The sequence below is a fragment of the Erpetoichthys calabaricus genome, chromosome 3 (genome assembly GCF_900747795.2).
Source record: "Erpetoichthys calabaricus chromosome 3, fErpCal1.3, whole genome shotgun sequence".
Classification (NCBI taxonomy): Eukaryota; Metazoa; Chordata; class Cladistia; order Polypteriformes; family Polypteridae; genus Erpetoichthys; species Erpetoichthys calabaricus.
In genome coordinates, this window is record NC_041396.2 from 77,333,568 (window position 1) to 77,346,022 (window position 12,455).

Genomic DNA, 12,455 nt, shown 5'->3' on the forward strand with positions numbered 1-12,455 from the left:
GATTACAACACGTTGCCGCACCCACCACACGATGGGCATTTCAGGTTAAGGCTGAATATTTTTCCCAGAAAACTCGGTTTTCTAAAAAGCACACAAAGCAATGGTTTCACACATAAATCAACAAATGTCACTGTGTTTTATGTTCCATGAGCCTCTACACTCTGTGAATTCACATACCTTTTATATAGCATGGTCCTGCAAGGTATGGGAACGTTTGAAGCAGCCAATGGAGTGCATTGCCACATTTACACTGCTTGCTGTATATGTTACACTGTTGCTACATGCTGTGGCCGCTGTTGCCACCTGTTTGCTGTCTCTGATGTTGGAGGCTGTGCAGAGACAGCTCGGCGACCAGCAGGAAGCTATGGCTGCTGTGTCTGTTGCTGCATGCTGTGATCTCTGTGAACTGGCGGTGACAGCGGCCACAAGCATGCAGCAACAAACGCCTTAAATAGTGGCACCTATGTAACACATACTGCATGACTTCCTGCTGGCTGCTAAGCTGTCCCTGCACAGATGCCAGTTTTCACCTGAAATGTGAACTTCTCCAGAATATGGCTGAAATGATCATCGAATGACAATAAGAAGAGAAATATCTTCCATTAACAGTGGGTATGCATCCCTCAGGTGTCTAAAACAGATGCTTTCTCATTCTCGGCTACACCTTAAAATCATGAAAGGAGCAGAGAAGACACACACCAGACACTGTCCTGTCCTTTGCTAAGATCCAACTTTTGTCCAGCAAATTCAGTGGCCAAATGGCATACAACTACCTCTAGAACCCTGTTTCTACAAAATCCCCAAGGTACTTGGTCATAAGGAATTTGTGTTGCACTTCCTGATTCCATTATTTGAATAACGGCAGTCACTTCCCCAGTTTCCAATCCAGAATTATTGCCCCAACTTTTCAAACATAATGAAGAGACCATTACACCCCAATACTTCCACTTTTTTAACCAAGGTGTGAGATGTGGGGATGGGATTCCAGAGGGTCTGAACCCCTCAATTGACCTTTTGATCTCCTGAAAGCCTGATAATTATAAATGTGGTGGAGTCTCTGAAAATAAATTTTAAAACCTGTTCTTGTGTTATAAATCACTCAGTCCCCTATACAGAAAATACTGTAGCAGCTGGTTGGCAGTGTTATGATTTGGGTTCATTTCAAATTTTTTATGATGTTTCTTGTTATCCTTTATGGTTCTTTTCTGTTCTTTTTAGAACCCACATTCTTAGTGTTTATTTTTAGGCGCAGAGTGTTTTTCACATCCTACTGCGACATCATTATTGGTTTTGTATGTACACGTTGCAGCCCCATTTGTTTGTCGTCATTAGGGTGTTGCTATCTGAGGACAGTGTGTTAGGTCAGCTCCTTGCACTTCCAGGTTATCCAAGGTTGCGGATATAAACATATCTACTTGTTGCTGTGTGCTTAACTTCTCGAATATTTCTTGTGATTTAATAACTTGGGGTATCAGAATAATGTCAGTGGATTCTGATTACTGTTTTGTCTTTGGCAAAAGGTAGGAATGACTTTTGGCTTAGTGTTTGACGGCATTTCACCGCAATTAAAATAAAAGTTTGCTCCTTAACATGAGTGACCTTCAGATTAGACAAGTATATAAAGATATGGGCATTCTACCTGATATCAATGTTCTTAAGAAGTTCCTGATTGTTTTTTAGGCTTCGTCTTAGAGGATTCGACACAGTGGCAAGTTGGGGTATCCGCTTTCATTCAAACGTCACAGGACTTTGATCAGGTGATGGTTGTGCAGATCACCACCACAGACAAACTGGAAAAGAAAACAGAAAAGTAAAGATTAATAATGATTGCAGATTCTTTGAAGAGTATGATAATTCTTGGTATATCCAGTTAATTAGGAGTATAACTAAAATAAAGATACAAAAAAGCCACATTTTAAAAAAAAGTCTTATAAAGATCCACAGTGTTAGCATCTCTGTATTGGTAAAGTATTGCAGATTTTAGGCACGCATAACAGCAAAAGGCTGCCTTACCTCTTCTTTTATGTTTTGCTCCTGGAATAATAAGCAGACTGCTATTAGAAGATTTATAGTTACAGCTCGGGATGTAAGAGGACAGGCACTGCAAACCAGGAGCAGGATTACTGAAGGCTTGGAAATGGGATATCACAATGTTTAGGTGTTGTAGTCATTGTGAAGAGCCAGCATTGCTTCACACTACGAGATATGCAAGAGACCCCAAAAACTGTAGATGTTTCCTCCATCAGTGTCACATGATATTCAAAATGCAGCCTAGCATCAGTCAATATCATAAACATCTCACCAGAAAATGTTAATCAAATTTGAAATTTTAATTCAAGCATATTAGAACATCATACATAAATACAAGATATTCGGCTACTACCTGAACACGAATACTTCTGTCAAATTAGAAATGTTAAAGAACTTCGACAAGTGTAGCCTTCATAGCTTTTAATGTTCGATGAGATCACTCAGTTATGCTACAACTGTCAGACAGACATTCCTGTTGATAACTCAGTTCATCAGTCTGTGTAATCTTACGATAGTAAGATAGTAGCGATTGCCCGTTCAGATGGTGCACTACTTGCCCAAATGCACAGATACACAGTTGACCATCTCAGGTATGTCGTCTTTCAAATAAGGGGTTCCTCTTTGCCGTAAATTACTGATTCTTATCATTTGGGCTGCAATCCTTCCCTCCACTGTTAGTGATGTCTGTGTAGAAATAAGTTTCTATTACTTTCCTAAGAGATTTTTTTTCGTTCGTGGTGCTGGTTTATGTTTGCCTCCATTTTTGATTCTGATTGTCACTGTCTGCTGTGACAGAGCTGTCAGCTCCTGTTGTATTTTATCCTGAGTCTCTTGGAGTTTGTTGTCATGGTCTCCGCAGTATTCAAGGACTAAAAAAATTTGTCAGTGCGCATTATTTCCTGTGTTGCATTGTTGTCATACATCAACTTAAGTTTGTTGAGCACACCAGCTTGAATTAGGAGCCTCATACAGTCGTTGTGCTCGTCTCGGTGACGTTAACAGATTGCTGATATTGTGATATCAACACAGTTTACATTGTAAGGGAAGATTACTTTACTGTCAGACTGGCTTTCTGTACTCTTAACCAACTAGAGCTGTAGGGATTGTACCAGGGTGATGCTTAAATTGGTTTAGGGAATTACTTTAATCTGCAAAATAAAATCATGTACTCAGTATCCATATGCTTTCTGAAAAGTGGCTCTTCTGTGTTGTGCTGGTCTCAACTATAAGATGGTCTGCCTTTTGTTGATAATCGCATATCCATATGTGATGCAGATAGTCTATGAATTTCTGTACTGACGCCATTTTGAATAAATAATATATTTCACAGTTGTGGTCAACATTATTACATTTTAGGTATACCATGTACAATACTTTAAGAAATAATTGACAATGTGCTGTTGTTTGTTGATAAAAATATTTAAATAGGATTTCGAAAGTTACAAAAACGATACTGTACTACTTCATGTTGTGTGCAGAAGAAATGAAGCTATGCCCTAAACAGTACCAAAGGCACCCTCCCTGATACTTGATTGCACTACCATTGAGACTGATGAAAGCTCCCATCTATAAGCATCTTGCACTTTTGTGCTGGTAGTTTTGCCTACTATTCAATTGCAATTTGTGTTTATGTTAAAGGAATATTTCACCAACAAATGGTATTTTTGTTATAGTTACTTAGCCCATGTAGTTTATAGTGATGGTTGAGAAAAAAAGTTTAATCTCATATTTTCATGCAGAACAGAAAGAAAAAAAGATTAATACAACCCAGTGGTGACCATGTTTCATAACGATGTGGACAAAGTCAATGAAGAAAAAAAAAAATCTCACATTACTCAAGTCGTATAATCCGTATGTCAGTTATCCAGTTGTTTGCTCACTCAAAATGTGCAAACCGCGTGTATTTTTTTTAATAAAATATTGTTAAACAAATTCTTCCACATCATAAACAGGAAATGCATCCCCATAATGCTGCACTTCTGATTTGAAGACCCACCTCTCCCCGTTATTCATAGGTCAAGAATCCTGTCTGTTGTGTTTAACATTTCAGATTGCAGTTGTTCAGCCAATGCTAAAGCCTTAACGGGACCCTGTGATTATCACTTCAGTGATATCAGACGCAGGCTTAGCCGACTTAGCCTGTCTGAAGTTCCCTGGCATTGCCTCCGATGTGTAAATCATGCCTGTTGTTTAAAGAGTTGCTCAGATTGTTTTTTTTTCATATCCCAACAATATATCATTTTAGGTCAATATTTCCTGCATCATGCTGAGAACATCCAATGTCATGTCCCATCTATGAGATGTTCACTTTGAGAATGTATTTCTCTTAGAAATCATTTTTCTAAGCAAAACTACTCATAGTAAAATGGGTTTCTTTATGCCTGGGGTACATTCCTGTGTTGTTACCTTTGCAGTCAGCATAATGTTCCACATCATGGGATTATTCATCTCATGGGTGCCATAGCATTATTTTGTTTTGCATATGGCCGCCACCATGTTATCATTCCCGTTACCGGTACACTGCTTCCAGTTGCCCAGGAATGTGGCTTCAAACGGTGCAGCATTTTACGTCATCAGCATGACTCCATAGATGCTAGCGTGATAATTCATTCATATCCATGATAAGGATAAAAAAAACTCAAATGAACATCATGCAAATTTTTTACTCGAATTGCTTGTCTGAACTTTTGGCTTTCCCTCTGACTTTGATTTCTTATCAGGGATTAGGCATTGGTGCGAAACATTTTGTCTTCTCTGTTTTGAAATGCTTCATTTCCTGGTTCTCTTCCAGACTTTGGGCAGAATACCACCTATCCTCCCTTAAGTCAATTTATTCTGCCACTGGGCAGAACCCATCACATTGCAGTATATGGATGGTGATGTTCAGCATGACTGAGGGTGCAGCTGATGAAACAAACTCTTCTTTCACTTGAAGTTTTTGTGAAAGATATCTTCATATTAGTGATGTGATCACAGTATATTTTATGGAGGATATTTTGGAAGTGTCTCTGATGGAAAACATTCTAGTTGTGCATCACTCATTTTCCAGTCATACAGTGCTGTAGTTAGGGCTTCTGAGTTGTGTCTTTCCAGTTGCTGTGTCTCTGTCATTCTAAAAGATGGCGCATCACAAACATTTTAGTAATAAAATGTATTTTATTTGTCATTCCAACAGATGGCACAACACAAACATTAACACTGCTTTTACATAACCCATACCAGATGGCATACAACAGAAACATATGCATTGCATGGTTAACTGAAAACATTTATGCTGAGGTATGCATTGATTTCTTAGGCAGACACATATATAACATATAGTGTCAGATGGCCAGGTAAGGACGCCTTCATAATGGAATGACTGGGGAAGACAGCTTGCACAGGGCATGACATCCCCCAGATCGCTAGATGGAAGACTCCATGTGGTGCAGTGGTGCCTCGGATTCCCACAGGGCATACTGGGAGTTGGAGTTTGCAGGCTCAGCCCTGTTGGGTTCCATGGGTGCTGCCAGGGGGTGCTGCAGGGACTGTAGAGCCCTATTTCATTGAGCTTCAACTTCACCCAGAAGTACTTCCAGACCAACAGGCCACCTGAAGTACTCCCAGTTGCAACATAAAAGCCGCCTTCTGCCTTGATTCAGGGAGCCAGAGTTGGGAGGTGAAGGACAACGCTTTCTGGATGAGCAGAGAAGGCAGTGACAGAGAGTGAGACACAGAAAAGAAGACAAGAGTATTCCTTTTTGTGCTTTTATTTGTATTGTGCTTGCTGCCATGGGAAACACTTACAAAGAAGAATTTCCCACAATAAAAAGTCTTTGTACTTTTACACATGCCTCCAGAGCCTGTCCGTATTGGGTGTTTTGGGAGCTGGAGTGCACCCAGTGGCCAATTTATATATATATTTAGGCAACTTCACTCAGTTTTCAAGATATGGAATTGGAGTTCTTGTGGCTCCAGCATCCTTGTCCTGAATCCTCCTCAATCCTCAATGGCTGCAGAGGTAGGTGTTCCTTGAGATTTGCGGTCTCCTCTGGATTTGAGGTCTTACTGATTTCTTCTTGCCCAGCTCTTGAAGAAAGAATTGTTTCCACTGGAGCTTTCCTTTGTTCCAGTTTGGATTCAGTGTCATCCAGGTAATTAATGTATTGTAAACGGAGACATCCATGACTTTGAATAAAATGACAATTGGCCAGCATAGGGTGCTTCTTTTGCAGCTGTAGCCAAGTATTCACTTCTGCAAGTTATCTACACCTCTTTTTGTGGAACCTTAATCCATAATGATTTCAGGTTTATGATGCTCCATACCATAGATTCTCTTGTACCTACGCTGTGTGCTCATCAGTACCACACTTTTTCCCCTTTTTAGGATCTAAGACATCAGGAATGTGTTGGCCAGGACTAGAAAATTACTTGAATTGACAGGCCCGTTCTTTGTGCTGTACTGGGGTGGGAACACTGGCTTGTTTTTCTTTATTATTCCTACCATTGTCAGCTTTCTGTTCAGGAGTTCTTGTCCCAAATTGTGAAAAGTAAAAGTAAATGCCACATGTCCCTTGATTTTTCTCAAGAGCTTGTCTGTTATTTTTTTGTGGTATTGTAGGAGATTGGAAGGGTATGGAAGAGCTGATGGAGGTGTCAATGATTGGTCTGATGGATTAGGTTTTAGCTATTTTGAAAAAATACTCTCTAAAGTAGTGTTGTTATAGTTTTATAGATACGTAATTTCCATACCTGTATTGCTCTCGGGCCTAGTAGGCCTGAACACCACCAAAGTAATATACATGTAGGTGGGATGCCATAATGTGTACTTGAAAAAAATTGTCCCGTAACATGTTCTTCAAAGAAAATGAGCCAAGAACATCAAATCTCAGGTTGAAAAATAAATTTGTTTTATTTTTTTTTTTGGTTTTAGTAGACCAGAACCTCACACAAGGGTTAAAGTGGCAGTATTTATAATAATCACCTAATGCTTCATTTCATGTGTGAATCTAATCTTTGCTAATTCTTTTAAGGTGTTTGAAATAAAGCCACAGATAGACACATTTCTGCAGTACTAAACAGATGGTAAGCTATACTGTGTTGTTTTCCTCTCAGGTAGAAAATCAAAGAAAACTTGACATTCTTAAGTTATACAGTATCTTTCTGCTTTCTTGCACAAATACAGTGCGCTCAAAGCAATAAAACACTCTGATACTTTTAAAATATTGAAGAACTACTTTGTATGGCACACATTTTGCTGGATGATAACACCTTGTTGGCATTAATCCTTTTAATACTTTGTGCAATTCTTATTGCTTCACAAGTCAGAAATCGGCTGGTAGAAGAAAATCAAATTGTGCTACTGCACCTTAGGGAGCTCCTAACAGCACACATGGTAATCCTAGCAGGCTCGGACTCTCATCTCCTTAGGGACATTCTAACAGTGGGGCCACAAAATGACTACAAGTGACTTCTTCACCGCTTCAGCTCGACAAAACTGAACACAGACCAGACACCAACGTGCTCCAAAGAGCAGACAAACCTTACATACAGAAGGTCAGACCAAGAAATGGAGGCGGGAAAGGAACACGAAAAGTGTGGTAAATAGTAGGAAGAACAAAAAAGAAGCAGACTTTTCTGGAAAAACATCAGCATGAAGGGAATTTTATTTTGAATGTTTCTGAAATCACATATGTGCAAGAAAACTGTGATGTAGGACGGGGTGAGCTCAGCAACGTGCGGTCGCATCCTCTGACAGAACGAGGAGTTTCATCAAAAACATTTTAGAACCACACGGTAGGAAGATTCTCATCCTGTATATTTAAAAAGAAAATCACATATGTCAGTGTTGAATAAAATGTTTGCATTCATTATAGAGTGTGATTCGTTTCTAGGAGAAATTTCTATAAATACTTTCAGCCAATTAGTACCATCAGACCATCCAACAGTACAGTGTGAGTTTCATGTAATTTATCGATTATCATTAAATGAACTGTGTGTACACTGTATACTGAAATGCATACACTATGTACTTACTGTATTTTTCACCACTTCTGTCACAAACATCAGAGGTTCTCTATTTCATTTGTCGTTTATCACTTTTTACTAGTCATTCATCACTTCTCACTCTTCATTTATCATGCATCAATGCTTACTTGTCTCTCATCACTTTGAGATTTTACTCTTAAATTGAATTCTGACCTTGAGTTTGTCAGACAAATGCAACTGCAAGGACTGGAGGAGTTGGACTTCAGTTGGCATTCATTGCATTCTGAGGTCTTTTACTGGTTTCTGCCTGTCTCACCGTCCCACAGTGTCTTTTTAATTTTGAAGTGATTGATTCATACAGCATATGGCCATAGACAACTATATTTATTTTTTATCTATTAAAATTATGCAACAAAAAGTTATATATCATCTATCCAAACTGTAAATCACTTCAGCCTCTGCTGAGGCTCCCAGGGTAGATGGCTGGTCCGTGTCCCGTGGATCTTCCATTCATATGGCTGAAATGTTCTATGTTAATTAGCGTTGTCACATTTTAATTCTTAGTTTGATTTTTTTTCTCTTTCTTCATAATGTAAAGCACTTTGAGCTACATTATTTGTATGAAAATGTGCTATATAAATAAATGTTGTTGTTGTTGTTGTAATGAAGCTATGCCAGTCAAGTTGATACTGAGCCTCAGATAAGTCTTAAGGTGGCGATAAATCAGCCTACACTGTATACTGAATAAACTTTGTGCAAAAATGTTATAAAAAAGAAACATCTGACTGAGTTAACTGGCCAACCTGCAAACTAGACAGCCATTAAGCTGTGGACTTGTTGAGTTTTTGAACATGATTGACTCACTGCAGCCACCATGAACCAGAATTTGATGTTAATAGTGGTGTCCCACATGTGGACGCTGCTCTTTTTATTATACGTAAGAAATTTTTGGAAGAATATAAGCACAAGCTGATTACATTTGTAGATGCTTCCAAACCAGGTGGAAGGGCAGATAATGTAAGATCAGCTAAGTTGTTACTGTAGTATATTATAAGTCGGAACTTTTGGGATTTCCGTAATAATAAGGAATAATGGGTATTGGGGAGTTAGTAGGAAGTAGATAATAATAAGGCTTTGGAATGTGTACTCTGAAACGATCTTAGTAAAAGGACTTGTTAAAGTTTACTACTTTAAACCTGTCTCCATCTTCTTCCTTTTTATTAGTACAATATTATTGCCCATAGATATAACACTGGCGATGTGGATGCAACTGACTTAAAAGTGCACCTCTATTGCCTACACAACGTGTAAAGTAAGTTTTTGGTTTTTTTTCTTTCCACTGGAGAGGAAAGAGAAAAGCTGCAACTTTTTTTTCTATTTCTGTGGTAAAGTTTCTTTGCCATTCACTGAAGATAAGCACAAGGGATAAAATGGCAATGATAATGGGACATTTCGGGCCATTTGATGAATTAGTTGAGCAATGGGGCGCTTATACGGAGCGATTTGAGTTTTTTGTGAAAGCCAACGCCATTGAGGATGACCTGAAAGTGCCGACATTTCTTAGCGTTATCGGGGCAAAGACATTTAGTCTACTGAGAAGTTTGGTACAGCCAGGAAAACCCGGTGACAAGTCATTTAATGATCCTGGAATCACATTTTTCACCTAAGCCATTATTAATAGCTGAAAGATTTAGGTTTCACAAACAGAACCAGGAAGAAGGCGAGTCTATTGTTCAATATATAGCGGTGCTCAAGAAACTTACAGAACATTGTGAATTTGTTGCTAATTTGGATGACGCCTTACGGGACAGGCTGGTGTGCAGATTAAATCCATTCGCACCTTTCAGTCAGCGTCTTTTGCCGTTTCTGCGGTGGTGGGAGGATAGGATAGTAGGCTGCTTGTTGCTTGCACTTATCAACACATTTACAAAACAAAAGACGCTGACGGAGCAGTGCGAATGGATTTAAGGTGAGCCAGGTTTATGAGTTTTTCCGTAGGCTTTGGTAATTCTAGTGATAAGAAGTGAGGGCATTCAGAAGCGGTTACTCACTGAGCTGCTGGCAACTTGTCATTTTATTCAAAGTCATGGATGTCTCCGTTTACAATGCATTTATTACCTGGACGACACTGAATCCAAACTGGAACAAAGGAAAGCTCCAGTGGAGACAATTCTATCTTCAACAGCTGGGCAAGAAGAAATCAGTAAGACCTCAAATCCAGAGGAGACCGCAAATCTCAAGGAACTCCTGCCTCTGCAGCAATTGAGGATTGAGGAGGATTCAGGATAAGGATGCTGGAGCCACAAGAACTCCAATTCCATGAGTTGCTGTGTGAGGGTAGACCCCGGAACTGGTCACAGGACTGTGAAACCGCATTTAGCAAAGGCAAGGCTGCACTGGCTGATAAAAGAGTTTTAACACATTTTGACCCATCCTTACCAATTCAGTTAGCTTGCGATGCATCCTCTTACGGTGTTGGGGCTGTTGTGTCACATATTATGTCAACAGGTGAGGAGCGACCAATTGCATTTGTGTCAAGAACATTGAGTAAAACTGAAACAAAATATCCTCAAACTGAAAAAGAGGCTTTAAGCATCATTTTTGGAATAACAAATTCCCAAAAATACCTTTTTGGTCGAAAATTTACCCTGCTAGCAAACCACCGACCTCTCACGTCTGTTTTTGGCTCACATACTGGTGTGCCATCTATGGCAGCAAGCAGACTTCAGTGCTGGGCTCTGCTCCTTGGGGCTCACAATTATGAGATCAAATACAGGTGTTCGGAGGCACATGGAAACGCAGATGGTCTGTCAAGTCTCCCCCTACCTGAACAACCCAGAGAACAAGGGCAAAAGATTTTTTACTTTAAGATGGTGGAAAATGCACCTATAACCGCCCACCAGATTAAGCAGGAAACCAAGGGTGATTACACACTTTCAAAATTACATGACTGCATTCTTTGAGGGCAGGACCTTAGCATCCTTAATGCACTGCCTGATGTTCAGCCTTACCTTTCACGGGGGAAGGAGCTATATGTGACAGCCAGATGCCTCATGTGGGGCATGCGAGTAACTATACCATAAAGGTTGAGGAAACACATTCTGGATGAGTTACATCTTGGACACTGTGGCATAGTCCGAATGAAAAAGCTAGCCCGGAGTTACTTTTGGTGGCCTGGACTTGATCATGATATTGAGGAAAAGGCAACTTCATGTCATGTCAAGGCCTCAGAAATATGCTAAGTCCAGCACCATTGCATCCATGGGAATGGCCTGCCAGTCCTTGGCAACGTGTTCATTTAGATTTTGCAGGACCTGTAGAGGGTGCTATGCTTCTGGTCGCAGTGGATGCACATTCTAAGTGGCCTGAGGTCACTATCATGCCCGCCATCACATCAGAAAAGACAATCCAAACCTGATTGTTTGCACATTTTGGACTGTCACAGCAGATTGTGACGGATAATGGGCCTTCTTTTGTGTCCCAAGAAATGGAAGTATTCCTAAAAGATAATTGTATTAAACATCTCCTATCCAGCCCTTATCATCCTTCTACTAATGGCCTAGCTGAAACCACTGAGAAATGGATACCAGCAACCATTCTTCAAAAGACTGGTCCTGTCTCTTATAAGATATGCACATGAGACCGCCAGACATGGAGATGACATGTTGAACAGTTGTTACCCGCTATACCTGATGAAGCAGCCGGTTGCACAGAAATGTCTGAGCAATCAAGTTCTAGTGAGTTGACCCAAAGCCAGCCGGGGATACCACCTGACTCTCCTGTTTCAATACCTGCTGATGCTGTTGTGCCAAGGTTACCTGAGGCTGCCTTAGGGAATGAACACACATCAGCTGTACGACGTAACTCTCTCAGAAGGAGGAAGCCTCCTGACCGTCTTAATAGTAACTAACTGTATGTATGTACAGTATATATACAGTGGAATCTCGGGTCATGACCGTAATTTGTTCCAAAACTCTGGTCGCAACCCGATTTGGTCGTGACCCGAGCTAATTTCCTCCATAGGATTGTATGTAAATACAATTAATCTGTTCCAGATGGTACGAACTGTATGTAAATATATATTTTTTAAAGATTTTTAAGCACAAAATTAGCTAATTATACCATAGAATGCACAGTGTAATAGTAAACTAAATGTAAAAACACTGAATAACACTGAGAAAACCTTGAAAAGAGAAAACTAACATTGCAAGAGTTCACGCTATAGCCTTACGAACAGCTTGCTGTAAACACTTTTTTTAATGAGTTTTAAGCACAGGGAAAAAAATGAAAATTTGAAAAATCCTTAGTTTATACAAAAACTAACCATAAACAACCAAGAAAACTAACCTTGCATGAGTCGAGTTCTGGCATGAAAGAAGTGAGGAGGAAGAACCAGCCACTCGTAGAAGGATAGTTTTGCAGCAAATCGCCATGAATCTTCTTGGCTTACTCGCATT